Consider the following 21,545-nt stretch of genomic DNA (forward strand, 5'->3'; position numbering starts at 1 on the left):
AACAAGCAATCTGCTGATCCAATCACAGTGCTTCCCTATAGGATTGGCTGAGACTGACAAAGGCAGATCAGGGGCAGAGACAGCATGATTCAAATACAGCCCTGACCAATCAGCAACTCCTCAGATGAATTGAATCAATGAATCTCTATGAGGAAAGTTCAGTGTCTGCATGCAGAGGGAGGAGATACTGAATGTTTAGATGCATTTTAGGCAGCCATGACCCAGGAAGGATCTCTAACAGCCATCTGAGGAGTGGCCAGTGAAGTTATCACTAGGCTGTAATGTAAACAATGCATTTTCTCTGAAAAGAGTGTTTACAGCAAAAAGCCTGAAGGTAGGGGGCGGGGCCTGACCGCTGAGAGCAGAGGATGCAGATTTGTTTAGCTCCTGCTCTGCGGTCCTAAATAAACAGATTTTGATAGCCAAAACGGGATATGATCGGTCCAAAAAGGCCACCAGATGACAGGCAAAACACAGGGGCATACATCGATGCCACACAAGCTACGATTCCGCCCTGCTGCACCTGCTCTTCCCATGAGGCCTACACACATGGCCAGCGTGAGGGAGACGGCCAGCGTGAGGGAGACGGCCAGCGTGAGGGAGACGGCCAGCGTGAGGGAGACGGCCGCTCCCTCGCTGGCACTTACGGCTAACAAACGGAGACCGGCCCCCGTTTCCCCCCCTATGGACCGGTGGGGGTTATCCCGGTCCGCCCTCAGGAGACCCTGATACAGCCCGGCAAGAAAGCAGTGATGACACAGGGGCCACTACAAGCGACAACATAGCACCCAAAATGGCGGAGGCGGCGTGCCACACCAGCACTTATAGCGAGTTACCAGAGGTCGAGCATCGGCTGGACAGGGCCTTCCAAGTCTTCTGGGAAAAGCTGGAGGCCCTTCTGTTCCCGACAGACCCAGAGGCCGAGCCGGATACAGGGCCACACGATCACCCACATAAGGTTAAGCGGAAGGAAGCACAGGCTCCCCCGGCATCAAATCACCCAGAGAGCAGGAGACTACAAGACACCCACAGGCAAGGGGTGAACAGTGATCGACCGTGCAGCAACAGGAGCTTATCGACAGCCCTGCAACACAAGTGGACACCCATGCCGACGCACATCGACCCGCAATGGTCAGCCAATGGAGATACACCAACAGGAGACCAGACCCACATGGGACTTTGGCATGCACAGGTCTTCAGCCTCCCACCAGGGGGCATCAGGTGAATCACCCTCAGGGACACTGAGCGTGTAATGCCTGCAGTAACCACATCACATGATGTCTTCCTAGTAATCTCGGGCAAGTTGCTGTTATATTGCTCCACTCTACTCTCCAGGGCATTTAAGATTCACACTAGGACTGGAATACAGCTAAACCCATGTTCTATGCCTTGCAAGTGTTAAATATGATTTCCTTTTTGTTATTTACAGTTTACATTGAGCTCTAGTAATGTGCCTAGCATAGTCTGCAAACCATGATCTACCCATGCCCGTGCATTACTAAGATTATGTAGTCATACTTGTTAGGGCACTACTCACCTTAAGATAAGCTAATGTTCCATATAAGCGTAAGCCTGTATAAATGCAATTTATTCACTTGCCCAATGAAACCTAGGTCTTAAGCAAACCTATAATGAAATGTCTTGAAACATAAGCCTGAATTACCAATCATCGCCCCTGCTTCATGTTTTCTCTTGTAAATAAGCTGATCAATAGCATTGTGCAGGGTAGCAACGTTACTACAATGTAAAAATTTAATGTGTTTAAAAAATTTAAAATGTGCATTTCTTTTATGTGACATGACACTGTACAACTGCATGTATATCTTGGTTGGCTCTGCTGTCGTGGCACTGCAGACCATATTGTATTTTCTCTGCACAAAAAAAAATAAAGGATTTAAAAAAAAGCCTGAAGGTAATGATTCTACTCACCAGAACAAATTCAATAAGCTGTAGTTGTTCTGGTGAACAGTGTCCCTTTAAGGGGGTTAATCTGATGGTTAATGGAGACAGGGATCATCAGTATTTATAGACTCCCAATAGATTTCCCAAATATAGAATGACTGGTACTTTCCCTCACTATAGAAAATCAGTTTACATTTTCACTGCGATAATGTGTGCAGTGATGGCAGATATAGACTACTAGCTGCTCACTTATGAAGGTTTGTGGCACCCCACAAGCTCTTGCAGACAGTCGGGAGATATTTGGAACATTCATTGGAGGTTAAATGGTGCCAGCCCAAACGTAATGAAAACAGGAAGTTTGTTAAAAACACAATAGGAAATTTAAAAAAATTGGATTGCCATCATCTCCCAAATGAGAGCACATATTACATGAAGCAACATTTACAGTTTATTAAACGTGTGATGCGTCACAGTAAATACTTTGGATCCTAGAACAGATTTTCATCATGTTAACATAACCTTGTTAATGCAGATAATGAAAATCCTTTTAAGTGTGCAATCACTGTTTTTCCATATCAGAGAACATAAGACTGTTTAAGTGTCCCAACCTGCAAGGCTAATAAGAGTCCCAAAGCATGGGACTACTGTAAAGATTCAGCTCAAATTGAGAACAGTTAGCAACGGATTATTTCAATCACCATAGTCCCTCTGGGTACAGCACTGTACCCTGAGGGTTTGTTGTGCAAGACATTGCCAGATTACCAGTTCTGGTTATAGTTCCTTCTCACTTTTAAGCCCATCATTTTTAATCACAGCCCACTCTAGTACCAAAGGTTATTGATACATTACAAACTATGCAAAGTAACAGAACAAGTTGCCTGCTGGAAATTGAACCTAAAGTCTGCCCTTTGGTGGCAAATTAATATAATACAGCAATGATTGAGTGCAAAGCCATGAAATGCCCCCCTCCTTTTATCAAAGTTACAATTAGAACAGAAATAAGCATTTTTATAGATTACACAGCAAGAAGGGTTTCCCGACTGAATTGTGGTTCAAAGAGGAAGCACATGCTTTTCAGAGAAATGCATTTGTTTCAAGGTTTCTATACGAGAGGCACTAGTGGCAGATCAATACTATTGCGGTTCATGTGCCATGCCATTCAATGCCTATAAGTAGCATCTTTTTGGACACAAGTAATCTGAACTGAAATTCAGCAAGGGCAAATCAGACTGCATGGGCTGGAATAAAGGGGAGTTTAGTAGCCTTTAGTGCTGAAGGGTGTGTACTGCAATAAACAGATAAGGAAAATCCAATTTAAATTGCATATTTATATACCTCAAAACAGAATGCACCTACCATGGTTGATTATATATTTCCTACCGGTTCTATGTTAAATTTTGTATTTATTGTGTATTAATATTGGTTTTGTATTTTATTGCACCCTAATGTAACAATGCAATGTTTTGTGGACCCAGGACATACTTGAAAACGAGATAAATCTCAATGTATCTTTCCTGGTAAAATATTTTATAAATACATTTATATAACTAGAGTGCTCAAGTGTGGAGCTCTATTCGGTCAATCAATTTGCAGTGGTATGTATTTAGTTTTGTAAGCACAAGTTAGGTGTCAGGCCTTCAGACAGAACCAGATTCCCATTTATTTATATAATCTTTGCCTGTAGCCTAAATTGAAAGTATTGTCTGTTTGGAAACCGTTCCAAAAAGAAATAGCCATGGCCACCAAGTTAATACCTCACTTTTGCAAGCTAGACTACTCCCATTTTTGATTGAGGATTGGTTTTCAGATAGGTTTGTCCTACTCTTATCTTGAAGAAAACTTATCAGTCATAACCAATATAAACATTGTAGTTTAAAAGGCCCTTGTGCAAAGGTAGAAAGGTCAGCTACAATCTATATGCTGCCTGGCACAAAGAAAGCAAGAAAACAAATTAAACTGTTTTCCCTCATGATTTGCTAAAATGGATTAGGAAATGCACAATATTGCTAAACACAGACTTATTTTCAGCACAGGTCGCTTCCCAAACTACATCTCTTTTCCCCAGTCCAGGCCACTGTTTTCCATCTGCATTCCCACTTTCCCCAATATGCTGAAGTGCTGTATGTGTTATTGGCACATCCCGGCATGCTTATTTTAGGAGTTGTGAATTCAAGTGACAAATTAAAATCCATCACGTCTATTGAAATTTGCACTTAATAAAATGAGTGTCCCTTTAATATATACTTTCAGGTTAAATTTTAAGCTCATAGGCCTTGGTACAAAGTATGTATACATGGATTACGAATTTAAGTTAAGGGAAATCCAAGACCCTAAAATGTAATGATCAATATAAAAAAAAAAAACAGATAAGAGTCTGCGATTGAGATTACTGGGCTCCACTTTCCAATTCAAAAAAGTTCTCACCTTTTATTAAACATCTAGCTCAATGTTGGTATGAAAGTGGAAGTATGAAATTCCACTTTATCAAATTAACTAGGACCCAAATGACTGGGGGCCCTACTGTTAGGAAAGTGTCAAATCATTCTTAAACAGTTTGACAATATAGTCAGAAGACACCATAACCTCAATGGTTAGAGTGCCCTTTTACCTACTTGTTGCAGGATTTGAGTAGCAAGACTGCAGGGTTATATAATATTTGCACTAAAACCACTTCATTAAGATAAAGTGTTTTTGGTGCTTAAACATTTAACATATTTTTCCCCGTATGTCTATCTGCTCTGTAACCTAGCCCATGTATAAAATTACCAAGTGTTGTAAAGTGCACTCCAAAAACCCACCAAAAAAACCAAAACAAATAAACTGGGTGCAAGAGAATATTGGGAACAGACAACAGGTCAAATAACCTGCCCTTTGGTGGGTCCCTGCTTAGATTTCAAGCTGGTTCTCATCTTGTGCCATTACAAAAAGAACCAGGGCCATTTGCATGTCAGACTGATTCAACCCTAAAGGGTGTAACAGACCCAAAATGCAGGCCAGGTCTCTGCACGAGAGATCCAGCAACCCCAGACGATCGTTTTAACCTTGTTAGGCATAGTCCGTGACGTATAGCAAATATCCCTCTAGGCACCGTGAGCAAGGGTTCCACGTCTGGATTACCCGTTAAACTTCGTAGTTCATGCTGTTTAAAGCGGCACTGTCATGCCGAATCCCGTTTTTTTTTTTTTAACCCCCCTCCCGCCTCCACTACATCCAATCGACCCCCTAGTCACCCCCAAATGCCCCTAAGCCCCCCACATTACCTCTTTTTAATTCTTTATCTTCTGCCCCGATCTATATTCAGGGCGCCGCCATCTTTGTGTGGGTAGGTGAAGTCCCTGTGGGACACGTCATCTACCCACACTACACAGACTGAGATTCCCGCACATGCCCAGTGAAACACCTGGACATGCGAACGGGAATTTCACCTATTCATTCAGACAGACGAATGAATGAATAGAAAAAAAAAAAAAAATCAGATGAACAAACTAACACTGTATCAGTGTTCGTTTGTTCGTTCAGTTTATTACAAGGAGGGAGCTACCAGCGTGCAGCTCCCTCCTTGTAATATGTAAAGATAGAAGCGGTGGGGAGCTGTGCTCCCCACCACTTCATAAGCCCCCCAGGTCCCCCCCTCACTCTATGGGGGTCAATATGACCCCCATAATAGCACAAGGGAGATTAAAATCTCCCCAATGCCCCTACTTGCTATACCGCGAGTAGGGGCATGTCCACTAAACAGTGAGCAGCCTGTGGCTGCTCACTGTAAAAAAAAAAAAAGGTAATAAGGGGGGGACCTTCTGTCCTCCCCCCCCGGCCCCCACCCCTGAGCGGTGGGTGGGGGCCCTAATAAAACAATAAGGGGGGGACCTATTGTCCTCCCCCCCGGCCCCCACCCCTGCGCGGTGGGTGGGGGCCCAAATAAAACAATAAGGGGGGGGCCTACTGTCCTCCCCCCCTGGCCCCCACCCCTGAGCGGTGGGTGGGGGCCCTAATAAAACAATAAGGGGGGGACCTACTGTCGTCCTCCCCCTGCGCGGTGGGTGGGGGCCCTAATAAAACAATAAGGGGGGACCTACTACTGTCCTCCCCCTGGCCCCCACCCCACCCTAAATTACATGCTGTGTAAAATGACACAGCACTCTGACTTAAACCAACCAATCATTGTGTTCTAAGCCTAATTGCAGGGCGGGGCAAGGCTTTATAAGCCGTGACCCGCCCTGCGGAGCTCAGTACGCGGCGTGCCCTCCATGGGTGAAGATGGATTAATTTTTGTTTGCGCTCGTTTTTTTTTGTTTTTTTTTAAAGTGCGACGGGTTTATGGATTTTTATTTGGCCTTTTGGGGGGCTGAAGTAAGAAGAATTTAGAAAAAAGAAGACGTCAAATGGTAAGTTTAATTTTTTTTTTTTACAGGTTAGTTATTTTATTCCCCCCTCACTATTTTTAGGGTGAGGGGGTAGGTAGGGGATAGAATGTTTTGGGTGGGGGGTGACTAGGGGCTTGGGACCCCTAGTCACCTTGATGGGGGGTTCATTTAGGGCCCCCACCCACCGCGCAGGGGTGGGGGCCAGGGGGGGGGAGGAGGACAGTAGGTCCCCCCCCCTTATTGTTTTATTAGGGCCCCCACCCACCGCTCAGGGGTGGGGGCCGGGGGGAGGACAGTAGGTCCCCCCCTTATTGTTTTTATTAGGGCCCCCACCCACCGCTCAGGGGTGGGGGCCGGGGGGGGGGGGGGGACAATAGGTCCCCCCCTTATTGTTTTATTAGGGCCCCCACCCACCGCTCAGGGGTGGGGGGCCTGGGGGGAGGACAGTAGGTTCCCCCCCCCCCCCAATCTTTAACCCCCAGGGGAGGGGGGGTGTTTATTAGTTTTTTTTTTTTTTTTTTTTTACAGTGAGCAGCCACAGGCTGCTCACTGCTTACTAGACATGCCCCTACTCGCGGTATAGCGAGTAGGGGCATATTATTTACTAATACTAAGTAATCTTTACTTAGTATTAGTAAAGTTGGCTGACAGACCAATTTAGGTCTTTCAGCCTTTTAGTAGATAGCTCCCTAATACCGTGGGAATTAGGGAGTTATCTACTAAGCGGCTGCAAGATGCAGCCGCGGCAATGAATAGGATCGGAGTTTCATTCATTAGAATGAAATTCCGATACAAACAAAGTACCGAATTGCATCCTAACACCAATGGAGAAACAGTGCTCATTCTGTTAGGATGCAATTCGGCAGTTTTGCCGGCGTTCTGTCTAAGTGACAGGATGTTCGGCAATACTGACAGGAAGCATTGTGGGAACAGGGAGGAAAGCTAGGGATCATGGGAAAATTGCTCTAACCAGCGGAAATGAAGCACACTTTGCTCCTCCGCCGGTCAGAGCTGGTCAAGCGGAGGAATCCTCCATAAGACAAAGAGTCCCTACTTTGTCTTATGGTTTTAAAGAAAACTAAAGAAGACAGGAAGAAAAGAAGAACAGATCCTGAGAGAGGGGGAGAAGAGGAAGAGATTGAGGAAAGGTAAGTTCGGCATGACAGTGCCGCTTTAACTGCTCACTACACTGTCATTTTTTTAGGTTTAATCACTTTGCTCCTACTGCATTTCACTGTAGATGCTTTAAGCTTCATTAGTTTGTAAAGTTGCCCTCAACATGAAAGTTCGATTGATTAAATTGTGTGGGGTTTTGTTTTTAAACCTTATCTACCCTCTACTGTATTATGCACTCAAATGCAGCAATAGCATTTAAGGGAACTTGAAAAACTAAGTGTCAGTTCAAGAGAAGAGACTTACACTTCAGAATGGATGTCAGACAACAGAACACTTGCTTGCGTACATTATAGACTATAGTATAACCTATCCTGGCTTAATAGTCAATAAAATGGTCTAAAATATATCACAACATCTGTTTATACGGTCGGAAACTTAGACACTGATTTTCCATATTATTCTGCTTTAAACTGCCAAACATTCTTCTGTTCTGCCCATCTGTGCAGCCATTAGTATAATTTCATTCACTATAACATGGGAATTGCAAGGTCAAAACCGGAACAGCAGTCAACTTCAATTCACTTCTGCATTTACTTGTTTCACCAAAAAAAAAAAAAGAAAAAAAAAAAAAAGAATTGCTTGCTATCACCGCAAACCAGGAATTTCTGCAAAATCTCCCATTGAAAGCCATGAGACAGCAGGTATGGACGAGTGATCTTATGAAGACCTGGGCATTTTAAGGTCATAGCTACAAGATACTTTGGAAAAGGCGAACTTCATTTCTGCATCTCTAAATTCAAGTGCTATATTTTCTTGCAGTGTCTAAAATATTGGTTGGGTTTATAAAAATGAAGAAGTTTCCAACTCCGGAAGCCTGTCCTGTTACAAGAACTTTCTATTGTACATAGACATTAAAGTCTCTTCTAAACATAATCACTCTAGTCCTCACTAGATATTGCAAATGTCTCAAGAAGTTATTTGGGCAAGTATGCAATTATAGATAATAAGTCACAGGGTGTAGGTAGGATACAACTCTGTATAACTGAAAGCATACATAAATGATAAACTGTTGTCATGGGTCGAAGGAAAGAGTTTTATTTACATCACATTTGTAGTTTGGATACTGTGCAAACCTCAAGGAATTATTGAAATCCTGGCACACAAAAATGGCAGAAGGGATTAACATTTATTTATTTTTAAAAAGAAAGTTATGAAAAAAGTTAAGATTCAAAGAGGATTGAATGTAAAGGACTTTCACACTAACCGTAATTGTTACCTTCAATCTTTTACATATCACTGTTTCTTCACAAAATGCAAAGTTCTTTTTTATTGTAATAAAAGCTGGAAGCCACTTTGCTCATTTCTCCCTGAAAAATGAAAAAAGAAAAAAGCATATTTAGTAAGCAAGCCACCAGCATGGTTTGTGGATTGTATTCAAAACAAACACTTGCCAGTACAATGACAGTGAACATACTCCCTTTCCAAACAGCTGCTTCACACAGAAGGCTAGCTTTATTAACTGATTACACTAGTCTAGTGGAAAAACTGTTCTGTCACAGGCACAAGAGCCTTTTAACTAGTGACTCATGTGACAGAAGTGAAACCTACATTTCAGAACAACAGAGTAAATGAAACCTCTTACTCTTAGCTTTGCTAAGGTATTTAAAGGAGCAGTCTAATCACCATTACAGAATGCTAGAGCGCCTGGAGCTAGAGTGAGATAATTTTTTTATTTTTTATTTTTTTTAATAATAAAGTGTTTTGACATTTAACTGGGTTTCACTGGGTGCTAGTAGTCAGGCCCCCCTTCAGATATACCTACTTCGACAATAGATATCCATTTGTCCTTATTGGGACTGGGCTCTCAACAAATGAATTCCATCCAAACAAGAGATAGATGTCACCAAGTAGCAGCTTCCACTTTACAGACATCGAGAGACCAGACCAAGGGCACCCAGAAAGCCAAGGTAAGGGTCAAACTATTCAAAAAATGGTTTGACTCAGGACAGATCCAGGCACCTAGCACCATAATCACTACAGGAAGCAGGTTATGGTGTTTAGAGTGCCACTAACTTCTGCTCACGTGGCTTTTTTCCCCCACAGTGAAAGGGGGCCTATTATCACCTGGTCCCAGGTTCTTGTCTCTCTCCCCCCCCCCCCCCCCCCCAAATATGCCTAAAAGTTGCGTTTGACACTCAACTCCGTAACAAACACATTCCACTTAATAAATGTGGCATTTCATGTGATATAATGCTTTTTAGCCCTACATCTCCTGTTTCCAACCCCTCCTATTCACCTAGATTTTAAGTTCCCTTGGAATAGGAATATCTTATGAGACATACAATGCAAAACCAGGACTATGGTGATTGCACTTTTAAGCTAAGGTGTTAAAAAAGGAAATGCTAAAAGACAGGTCTCTACCCATTCTACAGTTTTGACCCCTTCTGCAGTGACAAAGGATCATTGAGCCAACCAGAGGACGCAACATCATAATCTTATAATTTTACAGTGTCTTTACTTGTACCCATGTAAAGTGCTGCAGAATGTGTTGGCGCTTTCTAAATAAAGTCTAACCTGGCAATGCAGATGTTTGGGAATACGGGTTGGAATACTCAACCTATGTAGCTGAACAAAGCAAAGGTGTGAGCAGATCTGATCCTCTCCAAAACTTTGTTGACCAGCATGATTAAGCATTGTTCGTCATCTGCCATTTCTGTAGAAGCCAATATGTCACCCATTTTAACCCTTACTGTATAGCCTTCTTGGACACAATACTTTGTAGGTATATCTGACAGGGTTGACCTTTTCTTCAAAACACTGGGGTGGGGTAGGAGCATTTTAGATCTAAAATTGGGGAGGGAGGAGGACAACACTTCCTAACAATATATCATGTATTTAAACAAAGTGCATTCCAACGTGGAATGCCCTTTTAAAATTAAACATTTAAAAAAAAAAATGTAAAGTGTTATTCTATTTAATTCAAGATGCACTAAGGGTGATCTAATCAATAAGCAATGTTTCTTCCCTATGCTTTATCCACCTACGCACACTAAAGCCGGTCATCGAACAAAGACTAGTAGACATGGGATTTTTGTTTAAAGAAAAAAATATGCATTTAGTGCCAAGGACTACAGTATCAGAGACAAAACAAACATATCAACAGGAGAGGGGGAGGCGTGGGACTAGTTCTCAGTTTAAAGGGACAGTCTTTGTCAAGTAGTTATGACAACAAAAGGTTAATCACAATCTGTTTGACCTTTCAAGACCCCACTCCAAGGAGCAGCACTTGCAAGTCACTTCCATGATACTGAGACACTTACTCAGTTGAGCGAGCCAACATGTGAGGTGGAAGTGTAAGTCGTCTTAAACTGACAGGGCTGGAGACAGATTTGGTTTGCAAAACATGCAAAGAGTTTCTCCTAGCTTCATAACCACTACAGGCAGGTGTTAAAGACAGTTGCCATAAGCCAGCCAAAAACTCTCGCTCCAGGCTGGCTTGACACTGCTGCCCAAGGTGAAGTCAGGTAGCTTAAATATGACCACTTCATAACACTGATTAGATCAGGATGCTTTGAGTAAACCTTTAACAGTATCATTACATGATGCTTTGAAGATTGCATAGAAATTAAGAAGCTGCTTATAATAAAGAACACCCAAGCAACTTAATCTTAAAATTAGTTATTAACATGTGTATCTGCGTGGACCTGTTAGAAAGAATGCCTCCATCAACTATAGGCATCTTGAAAAGCCCAGAGGCCATGCATTCTTCAAAGAAAAAAAACATAGTCTGTAGAATGGCCAATACTGAAAGTTCCTTTAACTAGGCAGCATCACAGACTCACCTTTCCAACAAAGTTAATTTTTTACATTTCTGCTTTTCTTAGAGCTGCATCACTAAACTAGAAGAGATTTTTTTTGAACGTTTATATAAATATAAAAAAAGACTCAGCAGCAAAGTGAACGATCTCAAAACAAACAAGACTGCAAAGTGCCATTGTGTACAAGATTGATTGTATAATGAATGTAAAGTGATGGCAAAGTGCCATTTAACCCTTTCCCCTCGACTGTCACATGGTGGGACATTTTAATTTTCGCATTCCGATCGTATGTCCCACCTGGTGGGACATAGGAACAGCATACAAGTTTGAGGACCGTACGGCTCACCCAGAGGGACATAATGTTATCGGATTAAGGTGACTAAAAAAAAAACAAAAAACAAAAACAAAAAAAAAAAAAAAAAAAAAAACACACCCACAAAGTGATTTCTATAAATAAATTTGGTGAACACTGAAATTTTCTCTGAGTGGAAAGGGTTAAAGGAACTTTAGGGGATTGTTTCTATAGCCATGTGGAAGCCCCAGACCATGTATAAAGATAGGCCCCAACTAGAATGGTGTACCTATTCAACATAGGATTAAGGATCAATAGAATTGTGATGAATTGTAATTAATCACTATTTCAGAGATTAACAGGTGCCAGGTGAACATTTTCTGTCTGAACAAAGTATGAACTTAATTTTGCTAGAGTAGAAATAGCCTAGGGTAGTTTACGTGGTTTGTGCTACATCTCCTTAGATCCAGGAGAAATGACTTTCTATAGGAAAATGTTGTCCAGCATTGCACAATCCAATAAATATTTTCTGTCCAACATCCCAACTTCAACCCCAGCAAGAAGATTTATTTGGGATAATTTGCAACATAGACTACTAGTTAGTCTTAAATCGACCAACCTCACTAGAGGTTAGAGGTATAAGTTCTGCGGAAACTGTACATCTACTCAATTAGGATAAGTGTTTTTTATTACCAAACCCAACACTAAAGTTGTGGGTCATCTGTAAATAATGTGCCTGTCACTTGCTAAATTTTATTGACTGAGAAAAAAAAAAAAAAAAACTTTAGTCAGAATGCCGACAGTCATCTTATTTTTGTAAAATTTCACTCTTAAACGAGCATAACAGTATACAAGTACTCTGCCATTAAAATGTGCAGTGTTGCAGGGCTGTTTAATGACATTTATAGGGCTTTTTGTACATTTTACTAGCTGCCTGAAAAATCCATAACCTTCACTCTTTTACGTCACAGATTCAATAAAGCCCACCCACTCCTGTGCGTCTGAATAAAATTAAGACCAACATCAATAAAGATTTGTAAAGCATAGCAGTACACAACAGGCTCACAAAGTCTCGTTAACCCAAACCAGCACAAATGTATCTGCAAAATTGCTATAACAACGCTAATCTAGGGCAAAGGGATGTTTTATCTACCTTGTAGGAAGCATGGATTGGGAATACTGCCTTTGTTAGTCACCAAACCATGAACGGTTAGAAAGTCACATGGGAATATCAAATTAAAGCAGAAATAGTGGAGGAAATCTAGATTTAGTGAACACCTGTGGTTAATTCGGTTAGCATCTAATTATAGTAGTTTTGAGGTTAATTGCAGCACGTAAACAAAGCTTATTTGAAAATATTCTCTTAGCCACAGCTTTAATTCAAATATTTCACTGCAACCTAATGTTTAGTAAATATCCCCTAAATATCTATTCTAAACAGTACGCAGTTATAAGCCCACAAGAAAATTATTGTAAGATCACTAATAAGCAGTTGGGCACCATGATTAAAAGGGACACGATATGCACCAAGACAACCATCTTAGAGGATCTAGGGATTACCCAGTTGTGTCTAAGGTTTTTTTTCTAAAGACACCTTAGAAAACTGGGTAATCCCTAAATCTTGGACTGGTAGGCATGCCCTGAGGACTGGTTTGGAAGCCACCGCTTTAAGTGATACTATAGGCACTAAAACAGCTTTAGCTAAAGGCAGTCTTGATTAATAGATCATGCTCCATGCAGTCTAACTGATCAAGTCTGCCATTTCAGAGTTAAATCGCTTTAATTTGTTTATGAAGCCCTAGCCACACCACCCTGGCTGTGAAAAAACATGTTTTAATTTTCAGATGTTTTATCTCCTGCTCTGTATTTGAACTTTAAACACAGAAGGCTCCTGCAGGGTCTAGACTGCTATTAACAGCAGGAGATTAGAAATAAAATTTTAACAGGATGTTCAATACAAGGAAGTTTTAACATTAGATCTCTTTATATGAAGTGTTTAGGAAGGCTGTGCACGTCAGATGCAGGGAGGAGTGACTAGAGTTGTACAAGAAAAGTGATTTAACGCTTAAATGGCAGATAATCAGGCAGGAAGACTGCAGGGCCATGGTCTACACACCAAACCCGCTTTATTAAGCCAACTTTGTTTTTGTGCCTATAGTGTGCCTTTAGGAGGTTTTGAACATGCCCCTGTAGTCCAACTGCTCAATTATCTGCCATTAAACTAGCACTGTTACCATCTGGGGCTTTGCAGAATTTGCAAAGAGCCCTGACTGTAAACTCGTTTGAGCAGGGTCCTCATCTACCTATTGTTCCTGTATTTTGTGTATGTCTTATTTATTGTTAAATGTCCCCTGTTAATAGTGTAAAGCGCTGCAGAATAAGTTGGCACTATATAAATAGCAATAATAAAATTTAAAATGACAGTGACATCGCTGTTTGTGTCCAGTGGAGGCAGAAAATTAGAGTTCAACTTACCTGCACCATGAGGGTGCCGCCATCTTCCTCCTGTGGGCCTCCAGCTCCTGGAGCTGCTGTCACTGCTATCACTGCTGTACTCATGCATCTGCGAGAGTACATCATTGATGTCTATGAAGGTTCCCGCAAGACTGCGGATCCTCCATAGACAGAGCCAATTGGGATTGGCACTAGTTCAGCCCAGTGTCTAACAGTCAGGCGTAGGAATGATACACAAGGCAAAGTAGTCCCTACTTTGTATTATGTTTTTAGTAAGAAAGATTAAAATGAAAAAAAGTAGGAAAGGAAGAGATCGGAAAAATGTATGGTGTGACAACGCCACTTGAAGTCAAATCACTGTTTATAGAATCCTAATAACGCCTCTCCAGGCTGACGTGCAGTCTACACATTTCCTGTAGCCAGATCTAATTTTTGAACTTCCTTTATTGCACAGTCTGATTAGTTTAGATTTTTTTTATGTCCTCTTAATAGTTTGCAGGAGCAGGTGTGAGTAAAGTTATATATATAAAAAAATAAAAACCAGTATATAAACTTCTAAAGCAAATACTGATGCTAGTGATCTGATTGAAAGTGAAACCATTTTTCCATGGAGGCTGGGTCACAGCCAGGGCTGCATAAACAAAAACAATTTCACTCCTAAATGGCTTTGAATCGAGCAGCAAGAATGCAGGGGCATACTAAAGTTTTGTTGCTTAGAACATCCCTTTAGTCATATGAGAGCATGCAACACATACGTCTGCAAATTAAAGCCAAATTGAATGCTCTGGGTGTTTTGTTTTCTGCTGAGATCAGGTATGTATTCATGCCAAGCCATCTTAAATTGAGGACTAAAAGTGGTAAACGTAGTAAGTGCCAAAAGCAAAAATGTTGGGAAATCTTAAACATTTTTGCACATATCTGGCACTTCCGTGACCTCTTTACACTCTTTTTGAACTACTTCGTGGACTAGCAGCCACTTCACGTTTACCACATCATAAAGCATTGCTCATTTGACACAACGTAGAAGAGTGTATTTGAATTTTTTTGGCACTTATATTGTACTACATTAATCTATGTCTGTTGAGACTAGTCCACACATTTCTACATTTACTGATATAACTAGAAATTACCACCTTACAAAGTCAAGCCTCAACATTTTATTTATTTTCATCCAGCATAAAATCTAACCCAATTAAGGCTTTTGGGTTAGTTGGGTCACACTACCACAACCCACTTTCAATAAACAGTCACCCTAATTATCTCTCAGGCCCACAAGTCAAAAGTAGAATTAACATGAGATACAGCATGATGCAGACAGAATGTAAACACAGAGGCACAGATAACCAATACAGCAGCAGTGACATCATGTGGACAGAACTTATATAAACATGGTAACGGGCTGACAAGATTCTAAACAAAATATAAACACAGTAACACAACATGGACAACATCTGTTGAGAATCAGTGATATCAGGTGGGCAATTTACAAATAAAATACACAGCGACATCATGCAGAAATAATTTAAACAAAATAAAACCGTGGCATGAAGTGCCATAAACTGATTACTTATAAACTGATATCAGGACAGATTATCAGAATATATAATATAATAATCAGATTATGAGAATACAGTGACATTGTGTGGATAAATTCTAAGTGTAAACACAGGGATGTCATGAGGACAGATTCTAGATAAACAATCTCTAAAAACACTACAAGTTGTGTACAAATCCCTTTAACCGTGATCTCCGGTGAATACAAGACAATCTGAATCTAATGATTTAATAAATGGGGATAGGACAATCTGAATCTAGTGATTTAACAAATGGGGCTAGGACAATGTGAATCTAATGATTTAACAAATGTGGCTAGGACAATCTGAATATAATGATTTAATAAAGGGGGATAGGGCAATCTGAATATAATGATTTAATAAAGGGGGATAGGGCAATCTGAATATAGTGATTTAATAAAGGGGGATAGGGCAATCTGAATATAATGATTTAATAAAGGGGGATAGGGCAATCTGAATATAGTGATTTAATAAAGGGGGATAGGGCAATCTGAATATAATGATTTAATAAAGGGGGATAGGACAATCTTAATATAGTGATTTAATAAAGGGGGATAGGGCAATCTGAATATAGTGATTTAATAAATGGGGATAGGGCAATCTGAATATAGTGATTTAATAAATGGGGATAGGGCAATCTGAATATAGTGATTTAATAAAGGGGGATAGGGCAATCTGAATATAGTGATTTAATAAAGGGGGATAGGGCAATCTGAATATAATGATTTAATAAAGGGGGATAGGGCAATCTGAATATAATGATTTAATAAAGGGGGATAGGGCAATCTGAATATAATGATTTAATAAAGGGGGATAGGGCAATCTGAATATAATGATTTAATAAAGGGGGATAGGGCAATCTGAATATAGTGATTTAATAAAGGGGGATAGGGCAATCTGAATATAGTGATTTAATAAATGGGGATAGGACAATCTGAATATAATGATTTAATAAAGGGGGATAGGACAATCTGAATATAATGATTTAATAAAGGGGGATAGGGCAATCTGAATATAATGATTTAATAAAGGGGGATAGGGCAATCTGAATATAATGATTTAATAAAGGGGGATAGGGCAATCTGAATATAATGATTTAATAAAGGGGGATAGGGCAATCTGAATATAGTGATTTAATAAATGGGGATAGGACAATCTGAATATAATGATTTAATAAAGGGGGATAGGGCAATCTGAATATAATGATTTAATAAAGGGGGATAGGGCAATCTGAATATAATGATTTAATAAAGGGGGATAGGGCAATCTGAATATAGTGATTTAATAAATGGGGATAGGGCAATCTGAATATAGTGATTTAATAAATGGGGATAGGGCAATCTGAATATAGTGATTTAATAAATGGGGATAGGGCAATCTGAATATAGTGATTTAATAAAGGGGGATAGGGCAATCTGAATATAGTGATTTAATAAAGGGGGATAGGGCAATCTGAATATAATGATTTAATAAAGGGGGATAGGGCAATCTGAATATAGTGATTTAATAAAGGGGGATAGGGCAATCTGAATATAGTGATTTAATAAAGGGGGATAGGGCAATCTGAATATAGTGATTTAATAAAGGGGGATAGGGCAATCTGAATATAATGATTTAATAAAGGGGGATAGGGCAATCTGAATATAGTGATTTAATAAAGGGGGATAGGGCAATCTGAATATAGTGATTTAATAAAGGGGGATAGGGCAATCTGAATATAGTGATTTAATAAAGGGGGATAGGGCAATCTGAATATAGTGATTTAATAAAGGGGGATAGGGCAATCTGAATATAGTGATTTAATAAAGGGGGATAGGGCAATCTGAATATAGTGATTTAATAAATGGGGATAGGGCAATCTGAATAGAATGATTTAATAAATGGGGATAGGGCAATCTGAATATAGTGATTTAATAAATGGGGATAGGGCAATCTGAATAGAATGATTTAATAAAGGGGGATAGGGCAATCTGAATATAATGATTTAATAAATGGGGATAGGGCAATCTGAATAGAGTGATTTAATAAATGGGGATAGGGCAATCTGAATATAGTGATTTAATAAATGGGGATAGGGCAATGTGAATATAGTGATTTAATAAATGGGGATAGGGCAATGTGAATATAGTGATTTAATAAATGGGGATAGGGCAATCTGAATATAGTGATTTAATAAATGGGGATAGGGCAATCTGAATATAGTGATTTAATAAAGGGGGATAGGGCAATCTGAATATAATGATTTAATAAAGGGGGATAGGGCAATCTGAATAGAATGATTTAATAAAGGGGGATAGGGCAATCTGAATAGAGTGATTTAATAAATGGGGATAGGGCAATCTGAATATAGTGATTTAATAAAGGGGGATAGGGCAATCTGAATAGAATGATTTAATAAAGGGGGATAGGGCAATCTGAATATAATGATTTAATAAATGGGGATAGGGCAATCTGAATAGAGTGATTTAATAAATGGGGATAGGGCAATCTGAATATAGTGATTTAATAAATGGGGATAGGGCAATGTGAATATAGTGATTTAATAAATGGGGATAGGGCAATGTGAATATAGTGATTTAATAAATGGGGATAGGGCAATCTGAATATAGTGATTTAATAAATGGGGATAGGGCAATCTGAATATAGTGATTTAATAAAGGGGGATAGGGCAATCTGAATATAATGATTTAATAAAGGGGGATAGGGCAATCTGAATAGAATGATTTAATAAAGGGGGATAGGGCAATCTGAATAGAGTGATTTAATAAATGGGGATAGGGCAATCTGAATATAGTGATTTAATAAAGGGGGATAGGGCAATCTGAATAGAATGATTTAATAAAGGGGGATAGGGCAATCTGAATATAATGATTTAATAAATGGGGATAGGGCAATCTGAATAGAGTGATTTAATAAATGGGGATAGGGCAATCTGAATATAGTGATTTAATAAATGGGGATAGGGCAATGTGAATATAGTGATTTAATAAATGGGGATAGGGCAATGTGAATATAGTGATTTAATAAATGGGGATAGGGCAATCTGAATATAGTGATTTAATAAATGGGGATAGGGCAATCTGAATATAGTGATTTAATAAAGGGGGATAGGGCAATCTGAATATAATGATTTAATAAAGGGGGATAGGGCAATCTGAATAGAATGATTTAATAAAGGGGGATAGGGCAATCTGAATAGAATGATTTAATAAAGGGGGATAGGACAATCTGAATAGAATGATTTAATAAAGGGGATAGGGCAATCTGAATAGAATGATTTAATAAAGGGGATAGGGCAATCTGAATAGAATGATTTAATAAAGGGGTATAGGGCAATCTGAATATAGTGATTTAATAAAGGGGGATAGGGCAATCTGAATAGAATGATTTAATAAATGGGGATAGGGCAATCTGAATATAGTGATTTAATAAAGGGGGATAGGGCAATCTGAATAGAATGATTTAATAAATGGGGATAGGGCAATCTGAATATAGTGATTTAATAAAGGGGGATGGGACAATCTCGCCCCTGGATGCAGACACTCCCACATGGACAAACAAAACAAACAAACAAACAAAGCTCACAGAGCTCCTGCAGAGACACCACAGGTCCCTGTAGCTCAGGGAGGGCTGACCTGCTATGGACTCCAGCTCCCATGATGCTCAGCCACAGTGCTGCCCGTGTAGTCCCAGCAGCTGGACAGAACTCACACTGTAAACACAGACACACCTCCAGGCCGCCCCCTCCCGGTCCTCGAGCTCTCCTCAAAACAAGCCCGGGCCCACGCAGGCAGGGCGCCTACCAGAGACCGGGGCTCGCTAGGCCGCGACGGGTAACTGCCCCCCGGTGGGCGCTAAGCGCGAAGCGTGCGCGGGGCCGCCATGTCCGGCTCTTCCCGCTGTGCAGGCCCCGAACACACAGTTCACACGGCCGCCATGTCCGCCGCGCACTGCACGATGGGAGCGGGGGCGGGGCCAGGGCTGCCACTGACAGGCAGAGGGGAGCAGGGGGTCGGCTGGTGGCATTCAGATGGCATATAGTGAGAGGGAACTCAGATATCCTCTACCCATGGGCAAAAGGTGGGTGCATGCCACTGCCTCCCCCCAGCCCCCACTCATGGGCAAAAGGTGGCTGCATGCCACTGCCTCTCCCCCCCAGCCCCCACTCATGGGCAAAAGGTGGCTGCATGCCACTGCCTCTCCCCCCCAGCCCCCACTCATGGGCAAAAGGTGGCTGCATGCCACTGCCTCTCCCCCCCAGCCCCCACTCATGGGCAAAAGGTGGCTGCATGCCACTGCCTCTCCCCCCCAGCCCCCACTCATGGGCAAAAGGTGGCTGCATGCCACTGCCTCTCCCCCCCAGCCCCCACTCATGGGCAAAAGGTGGCTGCATGCCACTGCCTCTCCCCCCCAGCCCCCACTCATGGGCAAAAGGTGGCTGCATGCCACTGCCTCTCCCCCCCAGCCCCCACTCATGGGCAAAAGGTGGCTGCATGCCACTGCCTCTCCCCCCCAGCCCCCACTCATGGGCAAAAGGTGGCTGCATGCCACTGCCTCTCCCCCCCAGCCCCCACTCATGGGCAAAAGGTGGCTGCATGCCACTGCCTCTCCCCCCCAGCCCCCACTCATGGGCAAAAGGTGGCTGCATGCCACTGCCTCTCCCCCCCAGCCCCCACTCATGGGCAAAAGGTGGCTGCATGCCACTGCCTCTCCCCCCCAGCCCCCACTCATGGGCAAAAGGTGGCTGCATGCCACTGCCTCTCCCCCCCAGCCCCCACTCATGGGCAAAAGGTGGCTGCATGCCACTGCCTCTCCCCCCCAGCCCCCACTCATGGGCAAAAGGTGGCTGCATGCCACTGCCTCTCCCCCCCAGCCCCCACTCATGGGCAAAAGGTGGGTGCATGCCACTGCCCCCCCCCAGCCCCACTCATGGGCAAAAGGTGGGTGCATGCCACTGCCTCCCCCCCCCAGCCCCACTCATGGGCAAAAGGTGGCTGCATGCCACTGCCTCCCCCCCCCAGCCCCCACTCATGGGCAAAAGGTGGCTGCATGCCACTGCCTCCCCCCCCAGCCCCCACTCATGGGCAAAAGGTGGCTGCATGCCACTGCCTCCCCCCCCAGCCCCCACTCATGGGCAAAAGGTGGCTGCATGCCACTGCCTCCCCCCCCAGCCCCCACTCATGGGCAAAAGGTGGCTGCATGCCACTGCCTCCCCCCCCAGCCCCCACTCATGGGCAAAAGGTGGCTGCATGCCACTGCCTCCCCCCCCAGCCCCCACTCATGGGCAAAAGGTGGCTGCATGCCACTGCCTCCCCCCCCAGCCCCCACTCATGGGCAAAAGGTGGGTGCATGCCACTGCCTCCCCCCCAGCCCCACTCATGGGCAAAAGGTGGGTGCATGCCACTGCCTCCCCCCCCAGCCCCACTCATGGGCAAAAGGTGGCTGCATACCACTGCCTCCCGTAAGACCACATTCATAGGCAAAAGGTGGGTGCATGCCACTGCCTTCCCCCCCAGCCAACACTCATGGGCAAAAGGTGGCCACTGTTCAACCCCTACTCATGGACTCCTGCTGGTGTTATTAGAGGTGATAAAGAGGGGATGGATATGCCATTTGTCCACTAGCACCTTACTCCTATCCACTGGCAAAGTTTCCGCAAGGTTCCAGATAACCCCACTACCAATAAGAGTTATGCCCTACCTACCCCCTCACCCCAATAGTGAGGGGGACAATAAATTGAATACCTATAAACAAAAAAAACACTTACCTACAGAAGTCTTTCTACTAATTTTCTTTTTTCAGCCCCTTAAAAAGTATTTCATTCTGGTGCCAAGTTTAAAAATGTAAAAACCCCAAATAAAAATAAATAAAACCCGACGAAGAAATAAAAACCACGACGCAAAACAACCACCACCCCCCTTAAAACTCATGTGAGCCCTTTCAGGGCTACCCACAGACTAAGCTTTCAACCTAAGGGAACCCTTATAAAGGTTTTCCCACACTTTGAACTCGCTCTGATTGGTTA

At 42.2% G+C, this 21,545-nt stretch overlaps 1 protein-coding gene across 2 annotated transcripts in view; it reads right to left on the minus strand.

Moving 5' to 3' along the window:
- Positions 1-21,306, minus strand: part of TUT4 (terminal uridylyl transferase 4) — a 47,605-nt gene extending 26,299 nt beyond the window's left edge. Inside the window, exons 1-2 of one of the 2 annotated variants that reach the window (XM_063427828.1) lie at positions 21,288-21,306; positions 8,659-8,749 (exon numbers count right to left, since the gene is read on the minus strand). The gene's annotated coding sequence lies outside the window, so the exon portion shown is untranslated. Of the gene's footprint in view, positions 1-8,646; positions 8,750-19,155; positions 19,471-21,287 lie in introns of those variants that run through there. The other variant, XM_063427827.1, reaches the window with a different exon arrangement.
- Positions 21,307-21,545: the final 239 nt, after the last annotated feature.

Source organism: Pelobates fuscus, chromosome 7, assembly GCF_036172605.1.
Source record: "Pelobates fuscus isolate aPelFus1 chromosome 7, aPelFus1.pri, whole genome shotgun sequence".
NCBI classification, from domain to species: Eukaryota; Metazoa; Chordata; class Amphibia; order Anura; family Pelobatidae; genus Pelobates; species Pelobates fuscus.